Here is a 27,569-nt window from a genome sequence, read left to right on the forward strand (position 1 = left end):
TTTAAGAAGCTAAGATTCACTCCCAGTAGGCGGCGGCTTAGCGTGAGCAACTCTGCTAAATTCGCCTTGCGACCGACCAACTCGGAATGAGGGCCTATATGTAGGCGACCCATACTATCCCTTTACACTGGGACACTCATGAATTACACAGGTTCTGGGGCTAAAAAAAAACAGGTGAAATACAGACTTGAAGTCAGCCAACCACAGAACCTGTGAAATTCATGAGGTCCTTGTTTATAGGGATAATATGGTAGGCTATATGTATATAAATATATATTTTTGGGACAAATAAACTTCTAGGGACTGTTTATGATCTATAGAGACAATTTTTTTCTGTTAAATTTACATAGGCTCCTAAAGTCCAAAATGACTATATGTATAAAATATATACATATATTGCACACCCGAACGCAAACAGGAGGAAGAGCTCTCAGTAATAACACATATACTGTGTGTGTATGTATTTGTATGTGTGTGTGTGTGTGTGTATATATATATATATATATATATATATATATATATATATATATATAGTCGGGAAAAAGACTGCGGCACTCAGGGTCTTGTATTAGTGTAAAGATGTATTAGAAATACATGACAGAGGATGGATGTTCTCTGTCATGTATTTCTAATACATCTTTTTTTTTTTAAATCAAGTAATTTTTTATTGAGTTTTGTAACACATTGACACAACAAGACAAAACAACAACATTGAAATAAACTATAACAATTGCCATCAATAAACAGGTATTTTCAGATCACAGTTCGGTGTGCGTGTTAATTCTTTTCGCATATGTGTACACGACATAGAATATCAATATTATTACGAATGTCGCTCAAGTGCTCAATACTTGCCCGCCCAGCCATGTGCTACTCCAGCGATCCCACATCTCTGTAAATCGAGAGGTGGAACCCCGTATTTCTCTATCGTCCTAAGTGGATGCTGGGGTTCCTGAAAGGACCATGGGGAATAGCGGCTCCGCAGGAGACAGGGCACAAAAAAGTAAAGCTTTACTAGGTCAGGTGGTGTGCACTGGCTCCTCCCCCCATGACCCTCCTCCAGACTCCAGTTAGATTTTGTGCCCGAACGAGAAGGGTGCAATCTAGGTGGCTCTCCTAAAGAGCTGCTTAGAGAAAGTTTAGTTTAGGTTTTTTCTCTTTACAGTGAGTCCTGCTGGCAACAGGATCACTGCAACGTGGGACTTAGGGGGAAAGTAGTAAACTCACCTGCATGCAGAGTGGATTTGCTGCTTGGCTACTGGACACCATTAGCTCCAGAGGGATCGAACACAGGCCCAGCCGTGGAGTCCGGTCCCGGAGCCGCGCCGCCGACCCCCTTGCAGATGCTGAAGCGTGAAGAGGTCCGGAAACCGGCGGCTGAAGACTCCTCAGTCTTCATAAGGTAGCGCACAGCACTGCAGCTGTGCGCCATTTTCCTCTCAGCACACTTCACTGGGCAGTCACTGAGGGTGCAGAGCGCTGGGGGGGGGCGCTCTGAGAGGCAAATATAAACCTTATACAAGGCTAAAAATACCTCACATATAGCCCATAGGGGCTATATGGAGATATTTAACCCCTGCCTGACTGGAAAAATAGCGGGAGAAGAACCCGCCGAAAAAGGGGCGGGGCCTATCTCCTCAGCACACGGCGCCATTTTCTGTCACAGCTCCGCTGGTCAGAACGGCTCCCAGGTCTCTCCCCTGCACTGCACTACAGAAACAGGGTAAAACAGAGAGGGGGGGCACATTAATGGCTATATATATATATATTAAAGCAGCTATAAGGGAGCACTTAATATAAGGATATCCCTTGTATATATAGCGCTTTGTGGTGTGTGCTGGCAGACTCTCCCTCTGTCTCCCCAAAAGGGCTAGTGGGTCCTGTCTTCATTAGAGCATTCCCTGTGAGTTTGCGGTGTGTGTCGGTACGTGGTGTCGACATGTATGAGGACGATATTGGTGTGGAGGCGGAGCAATTGCCAAATATGCAGATGTCACCCCCCAGGGGGTCGACACCAGAATGGATGCCTTTATTTGTGGAATTACGTGATGGTTTATCTTCCCTTAAACAGTCAGTTGAGGACATGAGGCGGCCGGACAATCAATTAATGCCTGTCCAGGCGCCTCAAACACCGTCAGGGGCTGTAAAACGCCCTTTGCCTCAGTCGGTCGACACAGACCCAGACACGGGCACTGATTCCAGTGACGACGGTAGAAATTCAAACGTATTTTCCAGTAGGGCCACACGTTATATGATTTTGGCAATGAAGGAGACGTTACATTTAGCTGATACTACAGATACCGTAAAACAGGGTATTATGTATGGTGTGAAAAAACTACAAACAGTTTTTCCTGAATCAGAAGAATTAAATGACGTGTGTGATGAAGCGTGGGTTGCTCCTGATAAAAAGTTGATAATTTCAAAAAAGTTATTGGCATTATACCCTTTCCCGCCAGAGGTTAGGGCGCGCTGGGAAACACCCCCTAAGGTGGACAAGGCGCTCACACGCTTATCCAAACAAGTGGCGTTACCCTCTCCTGAGACGGCCGCACTTAAGGATCCATCAGATAGAAAGATGGAAGTTATTCAAAAGAATATATACACACATGCAGGTGTTATACTACGACCAGCTATAGCAACTGCCTGGATGTGCAGTGCTGGAGTAGTTTGGTCAGAATCCCTGATTGAAAATATTGATACCCTAGATAGGGACAATGTTTTACTGTCGTTAGAACAAATAAAGGATGCATTTATCTATATGCGTGATGCACAGAGGGATATTTGCACACTGGCATCTCGGGTGAGTGCTATGTCCATTTCAGCCAGAAGAGCCTTATGGACACGACAGTGGACAGGCGATGCGGATTCAAAACGTCACATGGAGGTTTTGCCGTATAAAGGGGAGGAGTTATTTGGAGTTGGTCTATCAGACTTGGTGGCCACGGCTACTGCCGGGAAATCCACCTTTTTACCTCAAGTCACTCCCCAACAGAGAAAGTCACCGACCTTTCAACCGCAGCCTTTTCGCTCCTACAAAAATAAGAGAGCAAAGGGCTTGTCGTACCTGCCACGAGGCAGAGGAAGAGGGAAGAGACACCAACAGGCAGCTCCTTCCCAGGAACAGAAGCCCTCCCCGGCTCCTGCAAAAACCTCAGCATGACGCTGGGGCCTCTCAAGCGGACTCGGGGACAGTGGGGGGCCGTCTCAAAAATTACAGCGCGCAGTGGGCTCACTCGCAGGTAGACCCCTGGATCCTGCAGATAATATCTCAGGGGTACAGGTTGGAATTAGAGACGGATCCTCCTCATCGTTTCCTGAAGTCTGCCTTACCAACCGTCTCTTCCGAAAGGGAGAGGGTGTTGGAAGCCATTCACAAGCTGTACGCTCAGCAGGTGATAGTCAAAGTACCCCTATTACAACAAGGAAAGGGGTATTATTCCACTCTATTTGTGGTACCGAAGCCGGATGGCTCGGTAAGGCCTATTCTAAATCTGAAGTCCTTGAACCTCTACATAAAAAAGTTCAAGTTCAAGATGGAGTCACTCAGAGCAGTGATAGCGAACCTGGAAGAAGGGGACTTTATGGTATCCTTGGACATCAAGGATGCGTATCTACACGTTCCGATTTACCCCGCACACCAGGGGTACCTCAGGTTCATTGTTCAAAACTGTCACTATCAGTTTCAGACGCTGCCGTTCGGATTGTCCACGGCGCCTCGGGTCTTTACCAAGGTAATGGCCGAGATGATGATTCTTCTTCGAAGAAAAGGCGTATTAGTTATCCCATACTTGGACGATCTCCTAATAAGGGCAAGGTCCAGAGAACAGCTGGAGACAGCTTTAGCACTATCTCAAGAGGTGCTAAGACAACACGGGTGGATTCTGAATATTCCAAAATCCCATTTAATCCCGACAACTCGTCTGCTGTTCCTAGGAATGATTCTGGACACGGTTCAGAAAAAGGTTTTCCTTCCAGAGGAAAAAGCCAAGGAGTTATCCGATCTGGTCAGGAACCTCCTAAAACCAGGAAAAGTGTCAGTACATCAATGCACAAGAGTCCTGGGAAAAATGGTGGCTTCTTACGAAGCAATTCCATTCGGCAGATTCCATGCAAGAATATTCCAAAGGGATCTGTTGGACAAATGGTCAGGGTCGCATCTGCAGATGCACCTGCGAATAACCCTGTCACCAAAGACAAGGGTGTCACTTCTGTGGTGGTTGCAGAAGGCTCACCTATTAGAAGGCCGCAGATTCGGCATTCAGGATTGGATCCTGGTGACCACGGACGCCAGCCTGAGAGGCTGGGGAGCAGTCACACAAGGAAGAAACTTCCAGGGAGTATGGACGAGTCTGGAAAAGTCTCTTCACATAAACATTCTGGAACTAAGAGCAATCTACAATGCTCTAAGCCAGGCGGAACTTCTCCTGCAAGGAAAGCCGGTGTTGATTCAGTCGGACAACATCACGGCGGTCGCCCATGTAAACAGGCAGGGCGGCACAAGAAGCAGGAGTGCAATGGCAGAAGCTGCCAAGATTCTTCGCTGGGCGGAGAATCACGTGATAGCACTGTCAGCAGTGTTCATCCCGGGCGTGGACAACTGGGAAGCAGACTTCCTCAGCAGACACGATCTTCATCCGGGAGAGTGGGGTCTACATCCAGAAGTCTTCAACATGTTAATAGACCGTTGGGAAAGACCAATTGTAGACATGATGGCGTCTCGCCTCAACAAGAAACTGGACAAATATTGCGCCAGGTCAAGAGATCCACAGGCAATAGCTGTGGACGCACTGGTAACTCCTTGGGTGTACCAGTCAGTGTATGTGTTTCCTCCTCTGCCGCTCATACCAAAGGTATTGAAGATCATACGGCAAAGAAGAGTAAGAACAATACTAGTGGTTCCGGATTGGCCGAGAAGGACTTGGTATCCGGAACTTCAAGAGATGCTCACGGACGAACCGTGGCCTCTACCTCTGAGAAGGGACCTGCTACAGCAGGGTCCCTGTCTTTTTCAAGACTTACCGCGGCTGCGTTTGACGGCATGGCGGTTGAACGCCAGATCCTAAAAGGGAAAGGCATTCCAGAAGAAGTCATTCCTACCTTGATTAAGGCACGGAAGGAAGTCACCGTGAAACATTATCACCGCATTTGGCGAAAATATGTAGCGTGGTGCGAGGATCGGAGGGTTCCGACGGAGGAATTCCAACTGGGTCGTTTCCTACATTTCCTGCAATCAGGATTATCTATGGGTCTCAAATTGGGATCCATTAAGGTTCAAATTTCGGCCCTGTCAATATTCTTCCAAAAAGAATTGGCCTCTGTCCCTGAGGTCCAGACTTTTGTCAAGGGAGTACTGCATATACAGCCTCCTGTGGTGCCTCCGGTGGCACCGTGGGATCTAAATGTAGTTTTAGATTTCCTCAAATCCCATTGGTTTGAACCATTGAAAAAGGTGGATTTGAAATATCTCACATTGAAAGTGACTATGTTACTAGCCCTGGCCTCTGCCAGGAGAGTATCTGAATTGGCGGCTTTATCTTATAAAAGTCCTTATCTAATCTTCCATTCGGATAGGGCAGAACTGCGGACTCGTCCGCATTTTCTCCCTAAAGTGGTATCAGCATTTCATCTGAACCAACCTATTGTGGTGCCTGCGGCCACTAGCGACTTGGAGGACTCCAAGTTGTTGGACGTTGTCAGAGCCTTAAAAATATACATTGCAAGGACGGCTGGAGTCAGAAAATCTGACTCGCTGTTTATATTGTATGCACCCAACAAGTTGGGCGCACCTGCTTCTAAGCAGTCGATTGCTCGTTGGATTTGTAACACAATTCAACTTGCACATTCTGTGGCAGGCCTGCCACAGCCTAAAACTGTAAAAGCCCACTCCACAAGGAAGGTGGGCTCATCTTGGGCGGCTGCCCGAGGGGTCTCGGCATTACAACTCTGCCGAGCAGCTACGTGGTCGGGGGAGAACACGTTTGTAAAATTTTACAAATTTGATACCCTGGCAAAGGAGGACCTGGAGTTCTCTCATTCGGTGCTGCAGAGTCATCCGCACTCTCCCGCCCGTTTGGGAGCTTTGGTATAATCCCCATGGTCCTTTCAGGAACCCCAGCATCCACTTAGGACGATAGAGAAAATAAGAATTTACTTACCGATAATTCTATTTCTCGGAGTCCGTAGTGGATGCTGGGCGCCCATCCCAAGTGCGGATTATCTGCAATACTTGTACATAGTTATTGTTAACTAATTCGGGTTATTGTTAAGGAGCCATCTTTAAGAGGCCCTTTCTGTTGTCATACTGTTAACTGGGTTTAGATCACAAGTTGTACGGTGTGATTGGTGTGGCTGGTATGAGTCTTACCCGGGATTCAAAATGCCTCCCTTATTGTGTATGCTCGTCCGGGCACAGTACCTAACTGGAGTCTGGAGGAGGGTCATGGGGGGAGGAGCCAGTGCACACCACCTGACCTAGTAAAGCTTTACTTTTTTGTGCCCTGTCTCCTGCGGAGCCGCTATTCCCCATGGTCCTTTCAGGAACCCCAGCATCCACTACGGACTCCGAGAAATAGAATTATCGGTAAGTAAATTCTTATTTTTATACATATGCCTCTCATGACGAATTACCTCGTTCACCAACGCCCTCCAGTGCTCCACCCTAGGCACATCTGCCGAGAACCAGACCCTAGCAATAACAACTTTTGCCAGCGTAGTGAGACACAGGACATATTTATACAGTAAGACAGAGTGTGTTTCCTCAAGATCTAACCCAAACAAGCATATACCAGGATCTAATGTAGGGAGGGACGGTGCTGTCATGATCACATCACTCCACACTTTACGCCAAAAAAGGGAAATCTCAGGGCAATCCCACAGTAAGTGCCAAAATCCGGCATCGGCTGCCCGACACCTGGGGCAGTTAGAATCTTCCCTAAGACCAGCCCTCTGCATAGTAACTGGAGTACGATAGGCCCTGTGTAAAATATAGAAAAAAACCTGCTTATATCTTATACACGGCGTAGTGTATCTAAGGGAGCTCATAATCTGGAGCCACTGCTCATGGGACAAGCGCCCCAAATCAGTCTCCCATTTAATACGGAGATTATTTAATAGATCGGGGTAGCTTCTATTATTTAAAGCAGCATATATGGTAGACACCCTCCCCCTCTGACTCAGAGAAGTAAGCATCGTCCTAACAGGTGAGTCAACAATCAGTGGTGGGCCATGAGGGAATTGAGTTTGTACAGCATGTCTAAGCCGAAAATACCGGAACAGAGCAGTATTAGGTACATCAAATTCGATCTTCAGTTGCTGAAATGACTTCAGCACTCCATCGTGGTACAGCTGACCCAGCGCCACGACACCCCTAGCAATCCATATATTATCTAGCGACATCTCCTATAGCTCAGGGTATGCACTATTGAACCACAATGGAGTACCGGCATCATGTCCCTCCCAATCATATAAAGTGTGTGCATAGCGCCAGATGAGCAAGGCTTGACGCAACAGGGGAGGTAAGCCAGGCGCTGAGAGACCAGAGAGGAGAAGCTGAAGAGGAGAAAGAGAGAAAGTAGGAGAGCACTCCGCCCGCTCAGCCAGAAATCCCCTCACCGTAGTACCTAGAGAATCCCCGATCCATTCACTCAGATGAGACAGCTGAGCCGCTACATAGTATAGTCTGAGATCAGGGAGACTTGCCCCGCCGGACATCTGAGATCTGCATAATGTCCTGATAGAGACTCTCGCTGGCCTGCCACCCCATATAAATGAGGACAGAACGCCCTCTATAACACTAAAGATCTTCTTGGGGAGGTATACCGGAGAATTGTGTAGAGCATAAAGGAATTTTGGCTGCATCACCATTTTAAATAGATTAACCCGACCCAGGACAGACAACGGTAGTTTCTCTATCGTCCTAAGTGGATGCTGGGGTTCCTGAAAGGACCATGGGGAATAGCGGCTCCGCAGGAGACAGGGCACAAAAAAGTAAAGCTTTTACCAGATCAGGTGGTGTGCACTGGCTCCTCCCCCTATGACCCTCCTCCAGACTCCAGTTAGATTTTGTGCCCGAACGAGAAGGGTGCAATCTAGGTGGCTCTCCTAAAGAGCTGCTTAGAGAAAGTTTAGCTTAGGTTTTTTACTTTACAGTGAGTCCTGCTGGCAACAGGATCACTGCAACGAGGGACTTAGGGGAGAAGTAGTGAACTCACCTGCGTGCAGAGTGGATTTGCTGCTTGGCTACTGGACACTAGCTCCAGAGGGACGATCACAGGTACAGCCTGGATGGTCACCGGAGCCGCGCCGCCGGCCCCCTTGCAGACGCTGAAGAGAGAAGAGGTCCAAAATCGGCGGCTGAAGACTCCTGAGTCTTCATAAAGGTAGCGCACAGCACTGCAGCTGTGCGCCATTTTCCTCTCAGCACACTTCACACAACAGTCACTGAGGGTGCAGAGCGCTGGGGGGGGCGCTCTGAGAGGCAAATAAAAACCTTATTAGAGGCAAAAAATACCTCACATATAGCCCACAGAGGCTATATGGAGATATTTAACCCCTGCCTAACTTCAAAAATAGCGGGAGACGAGCCCGCCGTAAAAGGGGCGGGGCCTATCTCCTCAGCACACAGCGCCATTTTCTCTCACAGAAAAGCTGGAGAGAAGGCTCCCAGGCTCTCCCCTGCACTGCACTACAGAAACAGGGTTAAAACAGAGAGGGGGGGCACTGATTTTGGCGATATTGTATATATATAAAAGATGCTATAAGGGAGAAACACTTATATAAGGTTGTCCCTATATAATTATAGCGTTTTTGGTGTGTGCTGGCAGACTCTCCCTCTGTCTCCCCAAAGGGCTAGTGGGTCCTGTCCTCTGTCAGAGCATTCCCGGTGTGTGTGCTGTGTGTCGGCACGTGTGTGTCGACATGTATGAGGACGATGTTGGTGAGGAGGCGGAGAAATTGCCTGTAATGGTGATGTCACTCTCTAGGGAGTCGACACCGGAATGGATGGCTTATTTAGAGAATTACGTGAGAATGTCAACACGCTGCAAGGTCGGTTGACGACATGAGACGGCCGACAATCTATTAGGACCGGTCCAGGCGTCTCAGAAACACCGTCAGGGGTTTTAAAAACGCCCATTTACCTCAGTCGGTCGACACAGACACAGACACGGACACTGAATACAGTGTCGACGGTGAATAAACAAACGTATTTCTCATTAGGGCCACACGTTAAGGGCAATGAAGGAGGTGTTACGTGTTTCTGATACTACAAGTACCACAAGAAAGGGTATTATGTGGGAGTGGAAAAAACTACCTGTAGTTTTTCCTGAATCAGATAAAATAAAATGAAGTGTGTGATGATGCGTAGGGTTACCCCGATAGCAAATATTGGCGTTATACCCTTTCCCGCCAGAAATTAGGGTACGTTGGGAAACACCCCTTAGGGTGATAAGGCGCTCACACGCTTATCAAGTGGCGTTACCGTCTCCAGATACGGCCGCCCTCAAGGAGCCAGCTGATAGGAAGCTGGAAAAATATCCTAAAAAGTATATACACACATACGGTGGTTATACTGCGACCAGCGATCGCCATCAGCCTGGAGATGCAGTGCTGGGTTGGCTTGGTCGGATTCCCTGACTGAAAATATTTTATTCATGTAGAGCATTTAATAGGATGCATTCTATATATATGTATGTGAGATGCACAGAGGGATATTTGCTCTCTGGCATCAAGATAAGTGCGTTGTCCATATCTCCCAGAAGATGTCAGGGACACGACAGTGGTCAGGTGATACAGATCCCATACGGCAGATGGAAGTATTGCTGTATAAAGGGAAGGAGTTATTTGGGGGTCGGTCCATCGGACCTGGGGACCACAGCAACAGCTGGGAAATCCAACCTTTTTTACCCCAAGTTACATCTCAGCTAAAAAAGACACCGTCTTTTCAGCCTCAATCTTTCCTTTCCCATGAGGGCATGCAGGCAAAAGGCCAGTCATATCTGCCCAGACATAGAGGTAAGGGAAGTAGACTGCAGCAGGCAGCCCTTTCCCAGGAAAAGAAGCCCTCCACCGCGTCTGCCAAGTCCTCAGCATGACGCTGGGGCCGTGCAAGCGGACTCAAGGTGGGGGGGTAGTCTCAAGAGTCTCAGGGCGCAGTGGGATCACTCGCAAGTTGACCCCTAGATCGTACGAGTATTATCCCAGGGGTAAAGATTGGAGAGTCGAGACATCTTCTCCTCGCAGGTTCCTGAAGTCTGCTTTACCAACGGCTCCCTCCGACAGGGAGGCAGCATTGGAAACAATTCACAAGCTGTATATCCAGCAGGTGATAATCAAAGTACCCCTCCTACGACAAGGAAAAGGGTATTATTTTTCCACACTATATTGTGGTACTGAAGCCAGACGGCTTGGTGACACATAGTCTAAATCTAAAATGTTTTGAACACTTACATAAAAGGTTCAAATCGAGATAAAGTCACTCAGAGCAGTGATAGCGAACCGGAAAAAAGGGGACTATATGGTGTCCCTGGACATCAAGGATTACCTCCATGTCCAAATTTTGTCCTTCTCATCAAGGGTACCTCTGGTTCGTGGTACAGAACTGTCAATATCAGTTTCAGACGATGCCGTTTGAATTATCCACGGCACCCCGGGCCTTTTTACCAAGGTAATGGCCGAAAAGATGTTTCTTCAAAGGAAAAAGGCATCTAAATTATCCCTTACTTGCACGACCTAAAAAGGGCAAGTTCCAGAGAACAGTTGGAGGTCGGAAGAGCACTATCTAAAGTAGTTCTTCGACGGCACGACTGGATTCTAAATATTCCAAGAATCGCAGCTGTTTTCCGACGATACGTCTGCTGTTCCTAGGGATGATTCTGGACACGGTTCAGAAAAAGGTTTTTCTTCCCGAGGAAAAAGCCAAGGAGTTATCCGACCTGTCAGGAACCTCCTAAAACCAGGAAAGGTGTCTGTACATCAATGCACAAGAGTCCTGGGAAAAATGGTGGCTTTTTACGAAGCAATTCCATTCGGCAGATTCCATGCAAGAATTTTCCAAAGGGATCTGTTGGACAAATGGTCAGGGTCGCATCCTCAGATGCACCTGCGAATAACCCTGTCGCCAAGGACAAGGGTATATCTTCTGTGGTGGTTGCAAAAGGCTCATCTATTGGAGGGCCGCAGATTCGGCATACAGGATTTGATCCTGGTGACCACGGACGCCAGCCTGAGAGGTTGGGGAGCAGTCACACAAGGAAGAAACTTCCAGGGGGTATGGACGAACCTGGAAAAGTCTCTTCACATAAACATTCTGGTACTAAGAGCAATCTAAAATGCTCTAAGCCAGGCGGAACCACTCCTGCAAGGAAAACCGGTGTTGATTCAGTCGGACAACATCACGGCGGTCGCCCATGTAAACAGACAGGGCGGCACAAGAAGCAGGAGTGCAATGGCAGAAGCTGCCAAGATTCTTCGCTGGGCGGAGAATCACGTAATAGCACTGTCAGCAGTGTTTTTCCCGGGCGTGGACAACTGGGAAGCAGACTTCCTCAGCAGACACGATATTCACCCGGGAGAGGGGGGTCTTCATCCAGAAGTCTTCCACATGCTAATAAACTGTTGGGAAAGACCAATGGTAGACATGATGGCGTCTCGCCTCAACAAGAAACTGGACAAGTATTGCGCCAGGTCAAGAGATCCACAGGCAATAGCTGTGGACGCACTGGTAACACCTTGGGTGTACAAATCAGTATATGTGTTTCCTCCTCTGCCTCTCATACCAAAGGTATTGAAGATTATACGGTGAGGAGGAGTAAGAACAATACTAGTGGCTCCGGATTGGCCAAGAAGGACTTGGTACCCGGAACTTCAAGAGTTGGTCACGGACGACCCGTGCCCTCTACTTCTGAGAAGGGACCTGCTACAACAGGGTCCCTGTCTCTTTCAAGACTTACCGCGGCTGCGTTTGACGGCATGGCGGTTGAACGCCAGATCCTAAAAGGGAAAGGCATTCCAGAAGAAGTCATTCCTACCTTGATTAAGGCAAGGAAGGAAGTCACCGCGAAACATTATCACCGCATTTGGCGAAAATATGTCGCGTGGTGCGAGGATCGGAGTGTTCCGACGGAGGAATTTCAACTGGGTCGTTTCCTACATTTCCTACAATCAGGATTGTCTATGGGTCTCAAATTGAGATCTATTAAGGTTCAAATTTCGGCCCTGTCAATATTCTTCCAAAAAGAATTGGCCTCAGTTCCTGAGGTACAGACTTTTGTTAAAGGAGTACTGCATATACAGCCTCCTGTGGTGCCTCCGGTGGCACCGTGGGATCTAAATGTAGTTTTAGATTTCCTCAAATCCCATTGGTTTGAACCATTGAAAAAGGTGGATTTTAAATATCTCACATGGAAAGTGACTATGTTACTGGCCCTGGCTTCCGCCAGGAGAGTATCTAAATTGGCGGCTTTATCTTATAAAAGCCCTTATCTAATCTTCCATTCGGATAGGGCAGAACTGAGGACTCGTCCGCATTTTCTCCCTAAGGTGGTATCAGCGTTTCACCTGAACCAACCTATTGTGGTGCCTGCGGCCACTGGCGACTTGGAGGACTCCAAGTTGTTGGACGTTGTCAGAGCCTTAAAAATATACATTTCAAGGACGGCTGAAGTCAGAAAATCTGACTCGCTGTTGATACTATATGCACCCAACAAGTTGGGTGCCCCTGCTTCTAAGCAGACGATTGCTCGTTGGATTTGTAACACAATTCAACTTGCTCATTCTGTGGCAGGCCTGCCACAGCCTAAATCTGTTAAGGCCCATTCCACAAGGAAGGTGGGCTCATCTTGGGCGGCTGCCCGAGGGGTCTCGGCATTACAATTCTGTCGAGCAGCTACGTGGTCGGGGGAAAACACGTTTGTAAAATTCTACAAATTTGATACCCTGGCAAAAGAGGACTTGGAATTCTCTCATTCGGTGCTGCAGAGTCATCCGCACTCTCCCGCCCGTTTGGGAGCTTTGGTATAATCCCCATGGTCCTTTCAGGAACCCCAGCATCCACTTAGGACGATAGAGAAAATAAGAATTTACTTACCGATAATTCTATTTCTCGGAGTCCGTAGTGGATGCTGGGCGCCCATCCCAAGTGCGGATTATCTGCAATACTGTACATAGTTATTGTTAACAAATTCGGGTTATATTGTTAAGGAGCCATCTTTAAGAGGCTCTTTCTGTTATCATACTGTTAACTGGGTTTAGATCACAAGTTGTACGGTGTGATTGGTGTGGCTGGTATGAGTCTTACCCGGGATTCAAATTGCCTCCCTTATTGTGTACGCTCGTCCGGGCACAGTACCTAACTGGAGTCTGGAGGAGGGTCATAGGGGGAGGAGCCAGTGCACACCACCTGATCTGGTAAAAGCTTTACTTTTTTGTGCCCTGTCTCCTGCGGAGCCGCTATTCCCCATGGTCCTTTCAGGAACCCCAGCATCCACTACGGACTCCGAGAAATAGAATTATCGGTAAGTAAATTCTTATTTTTTTCCAGCTATGAGCCTTCTCTTTAAATGTCGCTAGAATGGGGTCAATATTTTGGGCCACATAGCTACGCGCCATAGGAGTAATCCAGATGCCTAAATACTTAAACCGCAATGTCCATTGCAAAGGATACGCCCCTTGTGTATTTTCCGGGAGAAGGCCAGAGATGGGGAAAATGTGGGATTTGTCCCAGTTAATTAGTAGACCGGAAAAGATACCTGTAACACTGCTTGTAGGGAGTCATCAGAGTCTTGCAAAAAAAGAAGCATGTCATCCGCGTATAGCGCTACCACATCCACATGACCCCCAATCTCAACGCCCCTGACCCTACCATTACTGCGCAGCAGGCCGGCCAACGGCTCCACGGCGATTGCAAACAGTGCAGGAGATAGGGGGCAACCCTGTCGAGTGCCCCTCTCCAACGCAAAAAGCTCAGACGTGAAACCATTAGCCGTCACCCGAGCCACAGGCAAGGAATACAACAACTGGATAAAGCTAATAAATCGAGGGCCAAAAGCAAATTTCTCCAGCACCCCCCACAGGTACCTCCATTCTACGGAGTCGAACGCTTTGGCCGCATCAAGGGACACCACCACCGCGTCCGACCCCACCACATCACCCCTCTGGAGATGACAGAACAGTCTACGCAAATTTTGGGCCGTGGACTTACCTGGCATAAAGCCAGTCTGGTCCGGGTGAATTATTGTTGCAATTACCAAATTCAATCGAGATGCCAAGATTTTTGCCAGTATCTTGACATCAGTACTGAGGAGGGAAATGGGTCGATAAGACTCGGGGAGCAGGGGGTCCTTCCCTGGTTTCAACAGGACAATTATATTGGCCTCGGCCATAGAGCGCGGGAGAGCCCTACCCTCTAAGAGTAAGTCAAACAATTGTAGGAGATAGGGGGCAAAAAACGTACTGTATTTTTTATAGACTTCCCCCGGAAGCCCATCGGATCCCGGTGCCTTAGACGCCGGGAGAGACAGGATCGCAGCCTCCACTTCTTCCAACGTGATAGGTGCATCCAAAGCCCCCGAGTCCTCCCGGGACAAGCATGGCAAGGTCAACTGGGCCAAAAAATCCCGAAGCTGATCGTCAGAGTAACTGGCTCGGGAGGCATAGAGCGAGGAGTAATAACTACGGAACGTCTCCGCCACCATTGATCCAGAGTAACACAATTGGCCAGCAGAGTTCTTCACACACTGAATTACAGTTCTAGGGGAATCGGACCGGGCCAAAAAAGCCAAGTAGCTGCCATTCATCTCCGCCCGAAAATACTGCTCATGTCCTGCAAAAAGGAGTCTACGCCTGGATTTCTCAAATAAACAATCCGACCACTCGCTCTGCGCGCTCTTCCACAACAGCTCATCAGATCGCAGATGGGTAATAAGGTATTGAGACTCCAACTGCCGGCACAAAGATTCCAACCGCACCTCTTCCCTCTTACTAAACGCTTTAACTTCAGAGATCCGCTTTATAAAGGAGCCTCGCAAAAACGCTTTAAAAGCATCATGTTTTAGCGGCAGATCACTGAATAGTAAATTGTCTTCCTGGAACCCTTCCCAAGCGGCAATCAGGTCTGCACCCTCCCCCAGCAAAGTCAACCAAAAGGGGTTAAGCTTCCACATTTTTGCACCCCGCTCCCAACCAATATTAACTGTAACTAAAACAGGAGAGTGATCCGATATACCCCTAGGGAGATAATCTACCGCCAGCACGTCCGGGGACAGATCAGGAGAAACCAAAACCAAATCAATACGGGAAAAAGCATGATGGGTAGCGGACTGACAGGAGAAGTGAGTAGCTGTGGGATTACGACATCTCCATACATCCTCCAGCCCCAGCTCCCCCACCAGTCTTGCGAACGGGGTAGGGGACGCTAGGGGAGGGGAGGACGCAACAGACTCCCTCCACCTGTCCATACCACCATCCATAACATTGTTGAAATCCCCTAGGCATATTACAGGGGTAGCAGGGGACCGGGCCAGGAATCGGGCAGCATGACGGAGAACCTCATTATTATATGGCGGGGGGACATATACTGCTAATACATGGAACAATCTGCAGTTGATATGGGCTCGTAGGAAGACGTATCTGCCATATTGGTCAGTTTCACAGTCATCCAGGTGAAATTGTACGGACTTTCTAATCATTACAGAAACGCCTCTGGCACTGCTAGAGAAAGTGGAATGATACACGTGACTAACCCATGGTTTTTTAAGTGCCAACACCCTACCTCCTTGCAAATGTGTTTCAGAAAGACAAATTATGTCCGCCTGGTATTTTTTAACCTGAGTCAGGACCAACGATCTTTTAATTTTCTCATTCAATCCCCGAACATTCCAGCTGAGCAGACGAAGCCCCTCAGAAACAGCAGACATGGAAATTATAGAAGGAAGGTGCAACAGGATAGATTAAAGAGACATACATCAAAACCTGGCATCGCAGCAGAGCAAGGCTGAGCAAACAATAAACAGGGACAAGAGCAACCAGTCCCCCTACGCCCCAGGAGACAAAAGAGCACAGAGCAGTATCGTACGGATATAGCGTGTCATTGCACAGTACGCACAGAACTAAAAAGTGATGGCTTAGAAAAAAACAGACTAACCCCCCCCGCACCCACCCTGTATCACCTCGCAAACTTAAGGCATACCTGGATCCCATAACTCCCATTAAGTAACCAAACTAAGGGATAAGGGCCTAACCAAAGAACCTTAGGAAAAGCCCCTACACTATTTTCGGCAAGAGCTCTCCACAACTTGTAGAAAGAAGTAGTACCCCAACCCTGAAAAAAAAAGAAAAAACAACATAGCTAGGCACATGCCCCATTATAAAGCATCAAACAGTAGTAAAACAATGTGGGGCTGACCGTTACCGCCATATCATAACGATGCATAGCAAGCAGTACCATAATTTTGCCCCATTTCTATTCGCCCCTCATCGCATATATCCCCACAGTGCATTTATATTCACAGGAATATGCATCAGATAAATAGAAACAGCGGTGCAAGAAGAATGAAATCAACATCTGAGCAACAACACATCATCAAGGAGAACGTGGTTGACGTTCCAGCCATGCACCAGCATCTTGAGGAGATGTAAAAAAATGAGTGGTGTTGTTAAGCACCACCCGCAACTTGGCTGGAAACAGCATAGCATATTGTATATTGCGGTCTCTGAGCTGACGCTTGACGTGAATAAATTGAGATCGGCTCTTTTGCACCTCCAGGGCAAAATCAGGAAATACGGAAATATTATGTCCATCTTGTTGAATAGGGCCCTTTGTTCGGGCCAGACGGAGCACCGCATCACGGTCCTTGAAATGCAGGAAGCGTGCAATAAATGTTCTAGCCGGGGCCCCCGGCGGCGGCGGCCTAGGTGGAAGCCTGTGCGCCCTCTCCACCGCAAATTGAGAGGTAAATGCCTCCTTGCCAAATAGATCAATAAGCCACCCTTCAAGAAATGACTCCGGGGAGGTGCCCTCCGCTCTCTCGGGGAGCCCGACAAATCGGACGTTGTTGCGCCGCAATCTCCCTTCTATATCTGACATTTTAGCCTGCATAGATGTCACTTGGGCAGACAGGTCCGCCACCTTCAACTGCAAGGGTGGAGCAGCATCCTCCAAAGCCGATATCCGATGTTCAGTTTCACCCACTCGCTCTCGGATCTTCTGCATATCCTGCCTTAGCAGAGAAACATCCATTTGTACTTGCCCAATCCGGTCCGTGACCCTCTGTTCGGACGCAGAAATTGCCTGCAATATTTGCTGGGTAGAATGCACCTGTTCATCATGGTCAGAGGTGTCCCCCTCGGCCGTCGGCGAGGGCGGGTCGGCCTCACCCCGCTTTGTCGAAGTGGATGCCTGCTGTGGTCTGGCAAATTTCTCCAGTTTCGCAGCAGCGTTAGCTGCACTCTGTCCTCCCCTCACCATGGTATCCCTGAACGGGAATGCAGATCCGGAGGAGTATTACAGCAGGTTCTGCACAAGAGTCAGGGCAGAGATGGCACCCCAATAAACGGAGCAAGTATGTGGGCACACTGCAGATAATCAGGAAGCAGGTGTATGTTGTAGAAATTGCAGCAGAGTGAAAGCTGAGTCAGGGGCACCCAAGCTGTCCCCACAGGATAACAGGCAGCTAATGTAGGGCAGCTGGCTCCAGTGAAGTGTATATAGTCCATCCAAAAAAGGGCACTGTGGACAGGTATTAAGCCCAAGAGGGAAACAGGATGGCAACCACAGTCATCGCATCGCACAGCACCTCAGGGGGAGAAGGAGCAGCAGGACTGAAAATGGCGGCTTTTCGCGGGCTTTTTCGCCCGTACTCGGTCTCCAGCGTCACCGCAGTGGGGCCCCAGGCATGCACCTCCACTGGACCCAGCAGGCGACAGGGCCCTCCTCTCTGTAGTCCCCCAGCCGGAGGACCAGCGCTCAGACACCGCCGGGTGCGCGGACACGCGCCGCTCCCGGAGCTCCAACGGCGGCCGGCGGAGGGGTAGGGAGCCGGAGACCGCGCTGGAAGGTCCACAACAGCACACCCGCGCCGCTCACCGGATCAGCAAGGGCAGCAGCAAAGGCAGCACACATTCAGGGGCCAGCTGGCAGGGAACAGGATCCACAGGTTGGGGTAAAAAGGATGGGTTTGCAGGATTTTAGTGGAGAGCTAAGGCTGCACACAGCTACTCCATGCCGATCCAAGCCACGCCCCCATTTCTAATACATCTTTACACTAATACAAGACCCTGAGTGCCGCAGTCTTTTTCCCGACTACCTACAAGTGTTGCTGAGGGCACCGGGGCGCTATATTCAGAGGAGGAGTGCCGGGCCACACATGATCTATATATATATATATATATATATATATATATATATATATATATATATATATATATATATATATATATATATATATATATATATATAATCTCAAGATCTATTTTGGAAGAAAATATGACTATTAATCACTAATCAGGCAGTTTATCTTGACTCATGTAGTTGCAGTACACATGTCAATCCAGTAGATGGTACTCCAAGACAAATACGACATATCAGAGTCACTGCGCATGTTACTTGCAACCTTTCAGTGTTATTGTAGGTTATGTAGCAACGGATTTGGGATCTACAATATAATATTTTTTTGACTACAGTCAGTTTAGACTGGAGTGTGAGGTTGATTGCTCATTGCATTAGATTTTGTGAATTACATATAAAAAATAGGAGAACTGTGGATTACTGCTTATCGGTGTACAGCTCAGGGCTGCAGGTGTGGATCTCAGGACCAGCTGCTTCTCCCATGGGCAGCTTTACGTGGCCTTCTCACCAGTCAGTAGCCCCAAGCATCTTTTTGTTCTAATCCCTGAAGGAAAAACTGCAAATATTGTTTACAAAGACATTTTGTGATCAATGTGTACAATATAAAATATACAACACAATACTAGATGGCACTACTGTCTTTGTAAAAGTAGTTCTGCTAAGCAATAACAGACATCTGTGCGAGCAAAGCCGTGGGCTAACGCTAGTTGTAAATAAATAATAGTACAAGCGTTGTAGTGTTCATTCTAGCACCCTGCACCTTTCAAAATCCGTGCAGTTCCTCTTTCCTGCCTGGGGTGGGGTGTCACTCTCTGCTGTGCTGCTTCTCAGCACACTCTGATCTGTTGCTCAGTGCTGTGATACAGACCTCTGTGTGCTGAGAGGCACCAGAGCAGAGAGTGACACCCCAGGCAGGGAAGAGGAACTGCACAGGATTTGAAAGGTGCAGGGTGCTAGAATGAACACTACGTTGGACAATCTGACCCCTTGTCTGCAGGTGCCTGTAACTAGATCATGGTCTCAGATGGGTTATCTTCTCCAGGGGCAAGATGTAAGACAGAGATGAGACAATGGTGGAATCCGCTTTAGCAGCAAGGTGTGTAGATCAGGGCTTCACAGGTTTTCCTAAAATCAAAGATTTAGCTGAAATAGCCAGATCATCGCCCCCTGTGGGAAGACTTCTATACGGCACCTCACACGCCCCTTCAATGCTCCCTACATACTCCTTAAATGCCCTTCAATCTGCCCCACATGCCCACAGATGTCCCCATGGGCTCCTCTAATGCCCATTAGACCCCCCACGCTCTTACAGATGCTACTCCTGAATACAGTTTCCCAGAAATCCCAGGAATTGGACTGTTTGGGGTGTTCACTAAGCCCCACGGCACCTGTGGGCGACTTACCACCGCAGGCTGGCATACAATGTACAGCATGAAAGCTCCCTGGTCTAGTAGCCGACACATGAGATTCAGCGTAAATGGGCACATTCTCACTTATCAGCAGATGTGACCAAACAGGATAACTGCATGACATACACCGCTACTAGATCTACACAAACGGGGAACATCTGCAGCCTCACAGTTACACACATGTCCGGCCACGTCTTGCACAAGTAGCAGAGACCAGAGATTGTTCCTGTTTACCACGAGGACAGATCAGAGAGCAGCACACACACATGCTGGTGTCCAGCGTCCCCCCCTCTCTCACTGGTGAGCGGCACTATACCGCCGGCTGCAGCATGCTCTGCACTCTCCCTCACTGGTGAGCGGCACTATACCGCCGGCTGCAGCATGCTCTGCACTCTCCCTCACTGGTGAGCGGCACTATACCGCCGGCTGCAGCATGCTCGGCACTCTCCCTCACTGGTGAGCGGCACTATACCGCTGGCTGCAGCATGCTCGGCAATCTCCCTCACTGGTGAGCGGCACTATACCGCTGGCTGCAGCATGCTCGGCACTCTCCCTCACTGGTGAGCGGCACTATACCGCCGGCTGCAGCATGCCCGGCGCTCTCCCTCACTGGTGAGCGGCACTATACCGCCGGCTGCAGCATGCTCGGCGCTCTCCCTCACTGGTGAGCGGCACTATACCGCCGGCTGCAGCATGCTCGGCACTCTCCCTCACTGGTGAGCGGCACTATACCGCTGGCTGCAGCATGCTCGGCAATCTCCCTCACTGGTGAGCGGCACTATACCGCTGGCTGCAGCATGCTCGGCACTCTCCCTCATTGGTGAGCGGCACTATACCGCTGGCTGCAGCATGCTCGGCACTCTCCCTCATTGGTGAGCGGCACTATACCGCTGGCTGCAGCATGCTCGGCACTGCCGGCTGATAGCAAGAGCCCACTGGATCCCCGTGACGCAGGAGAGCACTCATACCCTTTCCTGATTGGCCAACCTGCGTTGAGCTCATCTCATTGGCAGCCCAGGAAGCAGTGATTGGGTGGAGCACGTCTGCGGATCCCACACCGTACGCTCTCCTAGGACTACTCTGCTCCAGTCGCCATGTCTGGAATCTCAGTCTTCCTGGAGACCACTATCTGTTCACAGCGGCGGCGGGATGTAATGGGAGTCCGGGGATGCCGGACCGTCTCGGATGTTTTTTTAAAGGTGCAAACACAAGGCAAAACCATACCTTCCTTGTAAGTAATTGCCCCTTTAAAAAAAGTAAATGATCGGCCTGGCATCCCACACCTCCGACGACACTGGACGCCATTACATCCCGCCGCGGGTGTGAGAACGCATATCTTGTATACACACCTATCTGATGATTATGGGGTCTATGTACTAAGCCTTGGAGACAGAGAAAGTGAATTGAGATAAAGCATCAGACAATCAGCTCCTGTCACTTTTCATACACAGCCTGCAACATGACAGTGAGGAGCTGATTGGCTGGTACTTTATCTTTCTCCAAGGCTACCTAGACCCCTACACATTGGACATTCATTTACATCCCCGCTGCCCACTGGTGGCTGTGATGCTGGGTCAGGAACTCATACTTCATTCCTCCCAAACAAATCACTGAGACCAGGGCTATTCAACATGCAGCTTGCTGGTATATGTAGTTCTACAGCAGGTGGAGAGCATGCTGAATACCTGTGGTATAGACCGTTGAGGTTTGAGCTGTGTAGAGTCAGCATTGCTTTCATTGCACCACTAGGCCAAAGGTTTATTGTGAAATTCAGAAAAATATCTTAAATTAAGTATATTGTAATTATCAGTCACCCTCAGGGTCAGTTATGGGGTGGGGACAGGGCTGTGCTTATCAGTCACCCTCAGGGTCAGTTATGTGGGGGGGACAGGGCTGTGCTTATCAGTCACCCTCAGGGTCAGTTATGTGGGGGGGACAGGGCTGTGCTTATCAGTCACCCTCAGGGTCAGTTATGTGGTGGGGACAGGGCTGTGCTTATCAGTCACCCTCAGGGTCAGTTATGTGGTGGGGGACAGGGCTGTGCTTATCAGTCACCCTCAGGGTCAGTTATGTGGTGGGGGACAGGGCTGTGCATATCAGTCACCCTCAGGGTCAGTTATGTGGTGGGGACAGGGCTGTGCTTATCAGTCACCCTCAGGGTCAGTTATGTGGTGGGGACAGGGCTGTGCTTATCAGTCACCCTCAGGGTCAGTTATGTGGGGGGGGACAGGGCTGTGCTTATCAGTCACCCTCAGGGTCAGTTATGTGGGGGGGACAGGGCTGTGCTTATCAGTCACCCTCAGGGTCAGTTATGTGGTGGGGACAGGGCTGTGCTTATCAGTCACCCTCAGGGTCAGTTATGTGGTGGGGACAGGGCTGTGCATATCAGTCACCCTCAGGGTCAGTTATGTGGTGGGGACAGGACTGTGCTTATCAGTCACCCTCAGGGTCAGTTATGTGGTGGGGACAGGGCTGTACTTCTCAGTTACCCATAGGGTCAGTTATGTGGTGGGGACAGGGCTGCGCTTATCAGTCACCCTCAGGGTCAGTTATGTGGTGGGGACAGGGCTGCGCTTATCAGTCACCCTCAGGGTCAGTTATGTGGTGGGGACAGGGCTGCGCTTATCAGTCACCCTCAGGGTCAGTTATGTGGTGGGGACAGGGCTGTGCTTATCAGTCACCCTCAGGGTCAGTTATGGGGTGGGGACAGGGCTGTGCTTATCAGTCACCCTCAGGGTCAGTTATGTGGTGGGGACGGGGCTGCGCTTATCAGTCACCCACAGGGTCAGTTATGGGGTGGGGACAGGGCTGTGCTTATCAGTCACCCTCAGGGTCAGTTATGTGGTGGGGGACAGGGCTGTGCTTATCAGTCACCCTCAGGGTCAGTTATGTGGTGGGGACGGGGCTGCGCTTATCAGTCACCCACAGGGTCAGTTATGGGGTGGGGACAGGGCTGTGCTTATCAGTCACCCTCAGGGTCAGTTATGTGGGGGGGACAGGGCTGTGCTTATCAGTCACCATCAGGGTCAGTTATGGGGTGGGGACAGGACTGTGCTTATCAGTCACCCTCAGGGTCAGTTATGTGGTGGGGACAGGACTGTGCTTATCGGTCTCCCTTAGGGTCAGTTATGTGGTGGGGACAGGACTGTGCTTATCGGTCTCCCTTAGGGTCAGTTATGTGGTGGGGACAGGACTGTGCTTATCGGTCTCCCTTAGGGTCAGTTATGTGGTGGGGGACAGGGCTGTGCATATCAGTCACCCTAAGGGTCAGTTATGGGGTGGGGGGACATGGCTCAGTTATGTGGTGGGGACAGTACTGTGCTTATCGGTCTCCCTCAGGGTCACTATGTGGTGGGGGACAGGGCTCCGTTATGTTGTGGGGGACAGGGCTGTGCTTAACAGTCACCCTCAGGGTCACTTATGGGGTGGGGGACAGGGCTCAGTTATGGGTGGGGGACAGGGCTGTGCTTATCAGTCACCCTTAGGGTCACTATGTGGTGGGGGACAGGGCTGTGCTCATCAGTCACCCTCAGGGTCAGTTATGCAGTGGGGACAGGGTCAGTTATGTGGTGGGGACAGGGCTCCATTATGTGGTGGGGGACAGGGCTGTGCTTATCTGTCACCCTCAGGGTCAGTTATGGGTGGGGGACAGGGCTGTGCTCGTCAGTCACCCTCAGGGTCAGTTATGGGGTGGGGGGACATGGCTCAGTTATGTGGTGGGGACAGTACTGTGCTTATCGGTCTCCCTCAGGGTCACTATGTGGTGGGGGACAGGGCTCAGTTATGGGTGGGGGACAGGGCTGTGCTTATCAGTCACCCTTAGGGTCACTATGTGGTGGGGGACAGGGCTCCGTTATGTGGTGGGGGACAGGGCTGTGCTGATCAGTCACCCTCAGGGTCAGTTATGGGTGGGGGACAGGGCTGTGCTCATCAGTCACCCTCAGGGTCAGTTATGTGGTGGGGGACAGGGCTGTGCTCATCAGTCACCCTCAGGTTCAGTTAATGGTGTAGGGGGCAGGGCTGTGCTCATCAGTCACCCATAAGGTCAGTTATGAGGTGGGGAACAGGGCTGTGCTCATCAGTCACCCATAGGGTCTGTTATGGGGTGGAGGACGGGGCTGTGCTTCTGAGTGTCAACATGTTTTCTCTGACGTCCTAGTGGATGCTGGGAACTCCGTAAGGACCTTGGGGAATAGACGGGCTCCGCAGGAGACTGGGCACTCTTAAAAGAAAGATTAGGTACTATATCTGGTGTGCACTGGCTCCTCCCTCTATGCCCCTCCTCCAGACCTCAGTTAGAATCTGTGCCCGGCCAGAGCTGGATGCACCTAGTGGGCTCTCCTGAGCTTACTAGAAAAGAAAGTATTTGTTAGGTTTTTTATTTTCAGTGAGATCTGCTGGCAACAGACTCACTGCTACGAGGGACTGAGGGGAGAGAAGCAAACCTACCTGCTTGCAGCTAGCTTGTGCGTCTAAGGCTACTGGACACCATTAGCTCCAGAGGGATCGAACACAGGGCCCGACCTCGATCGTCCGTTCCCGGAGCCGCGCCGCCGTCCCCCTTGCAGAGCCAGAAGACGGAAGATAAAGATGAAAAACGGCGGCTGAAGACTCCTGTCTTCATTAAGGTAGCGCACAGCACTGCAGCTGTGCGCCATTGCTCCCATAGCACACCACACACTCCGGTCACTGTTGGGTGCAGGGCGCTGGGGGAGGGGGGCGCCCTGGGCAGCAATTAGTTTACCTTTTTGGCACAAATAGCACATAATACTGTGTATAACACTGTATATGTGCAAAACCCCCCGCCATTAACATTATAAAAAGCGGGAGAAGCCCGCCGCTGAGGGGGCGGGGCTATCTTCCTCAGCACAGCCAGCGTCATTTTCTCTTCACAGCTCCGCTGGAAGGACGCTCCCCAGGCTCTCCCCTGCAGTATCCAGTACAACAAGGGTAAAAAAAGAGAGGGGGGGGGACATAAATTTAGGCGCAATTTGTGTTAATAAGCAGCTATTGGGAAAAATCACTCAGTATAGTGAAAATCCCTGTGTTATATAGCGCTGTGGTGTGTGCTGGCATATTCTCTCTCTGTCTCCCCAAAGGACTTTGTGGGGTCCTGTCCTCAGTCAGAGCATTCCCTGTGTGTGTGCGGTGTGTCGGTACGGCTGTGTCGACATGTTTGATGAGGAGGGCTACGTGGAGGCGGAGCAGGAGCCGATAAGTGTGATGTTGCCCCCTGCGGGGCCGACACCGGAGTGGATGGATATGTGGAAGGTATTAACCGACAGTGTCAACTCTTTACATAAAAGGTTCGATGACGTAACAGCCTTGGGATAGCCGGCATCTCAGCCCGCGCCTGCCCAGGCGTCTCAGAGGCCATCAGGGGCTCAAAAACGCCCGCTAGCTCAGATGGCAGACACAGATGTCGACACGGAGTCTGACTCCAGTGTAGACGAGGATGAGACAAATGTACAGTCCACAAGGGCCATCCGATGCATTATTACGGCAATGAAAAATGTGTTGCACATTTCTGACATTAACCCGGTTACCACTAAAAAGGGTATTATGTTTGGGGAGAAAAAGCAGCCAGTGACTTTTCCCCCATCTGATGAATTAAATGAATTGTGTGAAGAAGCGTGGTGTTCCTCTGATAAGAAACTAGTGATTTCTAAGAGGTTACTGATGGCGTACCCTTTCCCGCCAACGGATAGGTTACGCTGGGAGACATCCCCTAGGGTGGACAAGGCGCTCACACGATTATCTAAAAGGGTGGCACTGTCGTCTCAGGATACGGCCGCCCTAAAGGAGCCTGCAGATAGAAAGCAGGAGGCTATCCTGAAGTCTGTATATACACACTCAGGTACTATACTGAGACCTGCTATTGCTTCAGCGTGGATGTGCAATGCTGCAGCAGCGTGGTCTGATACCCTGTCAGACAACATTGATACCCTCGACAGGGATGCTATTTTGCTAACCATAGAGCATATAAAGGACGTCGTCTTGTATATGAGGTATGCACAGAGGGACATTTGCCGGCTGGCATCTAGAATTAATGCAATGTCCATTTCTGCCAGGAGAGTATTATGGACTCGGCAGTGGACAGGTGATGCTGATTCTAAAAGGCACATGGAGGTTTTGCCTTATAAGGGTGAGGAATTGTTTGGGGACGGTCTCTCGGACCTCGTATCCACAGCAACAGCTGGGAAGTCGACTTTTTTACCTCAGGTTCCCTCACAGCCTAAGAAAGCACCGTATTATCAAGTACAGTCCTTTCGGCCCCAGAAAGGCAAGCGAGTCAGAGGCGCATCCTTTCTGCCCAGAGGCAGGGGTAGAGGAAAAAAGCTGCACCAGACAGCCAGTTCCCAGGAACAAAAATCCTCCCCTGCTTCCACTAAGTCCACCGCATGACGCTGGGGCTCCACAGGTGGAGCCAGGTGCGGTGGGGGCGCGTCTCCGGAACTTCAGCGACCAGTGGGTTCGCTCACAGGTGGATCTCTGGGTTCTACAAGTGGTATCTCAGGGATACATGCTGGAGTTCGAGGCGACTCCCCCTCGCCGTTACCTCAAATCAGCCTTGCCAGCGGCTTCCAGGGAAAGGGAGGTAGTGCTGGCGGCTATTCACAAGCTGTACCTCCAGCAGGTGATAATCAAGGTTCCCCTCCTTCAACAGGGACGGGGTTACTATTCCACAATGTTTGTGGTACCGAAACCAGACGGTTCGGTGAGACCCATTTTGAATTTAAAATCCTTGAACACTTATGTAAGGAAGTTCAAGTTCAAAATGGAATCGCTCAGGGCGGTTATTGCAAGCCTGGAAGAGGGGGATTTTATGGTGTCGCTGGACATCAAGGACGCTTATCTGCATGTCCCCATTTACCCACCTCACCAGGAGTACCTCAGGTTTGTGGTACAGGACTGTCATTACCAATTCCAGACGTTGCCGTTTGGTCTGTCCGCGGCACCGAGGGTATTTACCAAGGTAATGGCCGAAATGATGATACTCCTTCGGAAGAAGGGAGTTATAATTATCCCGTACTTGGGCGATCTCCTTATAAAGGCGAGGTCCAGGGAGCAGTTGTTCGTCGGAGTAGCACTATCTCGGGAAGTGCTGCAACAGCACGGCTGGATTCTGAATATCCCAAAGTCGCAGCTGATTCCTGCGACGCGTCTGCTGTTCTTGGGCATGATTCTGGACACAGAACTGAAGAAGGTGTTTCTCCCGGTGGAGAAGGCCCAGGAATTGTCATCTCTGGTCAGGGACCTCCTGAAACCAAAACAGGTGTCGGTGCATCACTGCACGCGAGTCCTGGGAAAGATGGTAGCTTCTTACGAAGCAATTCCCTTCGGCAGGTTCCATGCAAGGATCTTTCAGTGGGATCTGTTAGACAAGTGGTCCGGATCGCATCTTCAGATGCATCGGCTGATCACCCTGTCCCCGAGGGCCAGGGTGTCTCTGCTGTGGTGGCTGCAGAGTGCTCATCTTCTCGAGGGCCGCAGATTCGGCATACAGGACTGGGTCCTGGTGACCACTGATGCAAGCCTCCGAGGTTGGGGGGCAGTCACTCAGGGAAGGAACTTCCAAGGACAGTGGTCAAGTCAGGAGACTTCCCTTCACATAAATATTCTGGAACTAAGGGCCATTTACAATGCCCTGAGTCATGCAGAACCCCTGCTTCAAAACCAACCGGTGCTGATTCAGTCAGACAACATCACGGCGGTCGCCCATGTAAACCGACAGGGCGGCACAAGAAGCAGGATGGCGATGGCAGAAGCCACAAGGATTCTTCGATGGGTGGAGAATCACGTGCTAGCACTGTCAGCAG

General features: G+C 50.0%; 1 protein-coding gene across 1 annotated transcript in view; it reads left to right on the plus strand.

Annotated features, from left to right (window-relative positions):
- The window catches only part of ILK (integrin linked kinase), a 94,498-nt gene that overhangs the window by 30,455 nt on the left and 36,474 nt on the right, over positions 1 to 27,569 (plus strand). The gene's annotated exons all lie outside the window — the stretch shown is intronic.

Source organism: Pseudophryne corroboree, chromosome 2 (genome assembly GCF_028390025.1).
Source record: "Pseudophryne corroboree isolate aPseCor3 chromosome 2, aPseCor3.hap2, whole genome shotgun sequence".
Taxonomy (NCBI): domain Eukaryota; kingdom Metazoa; phylum Chordata; class Amphibia; order Anura; family Myobatrachidae; genus Pseudophryne; species Pseudophryne corroboree.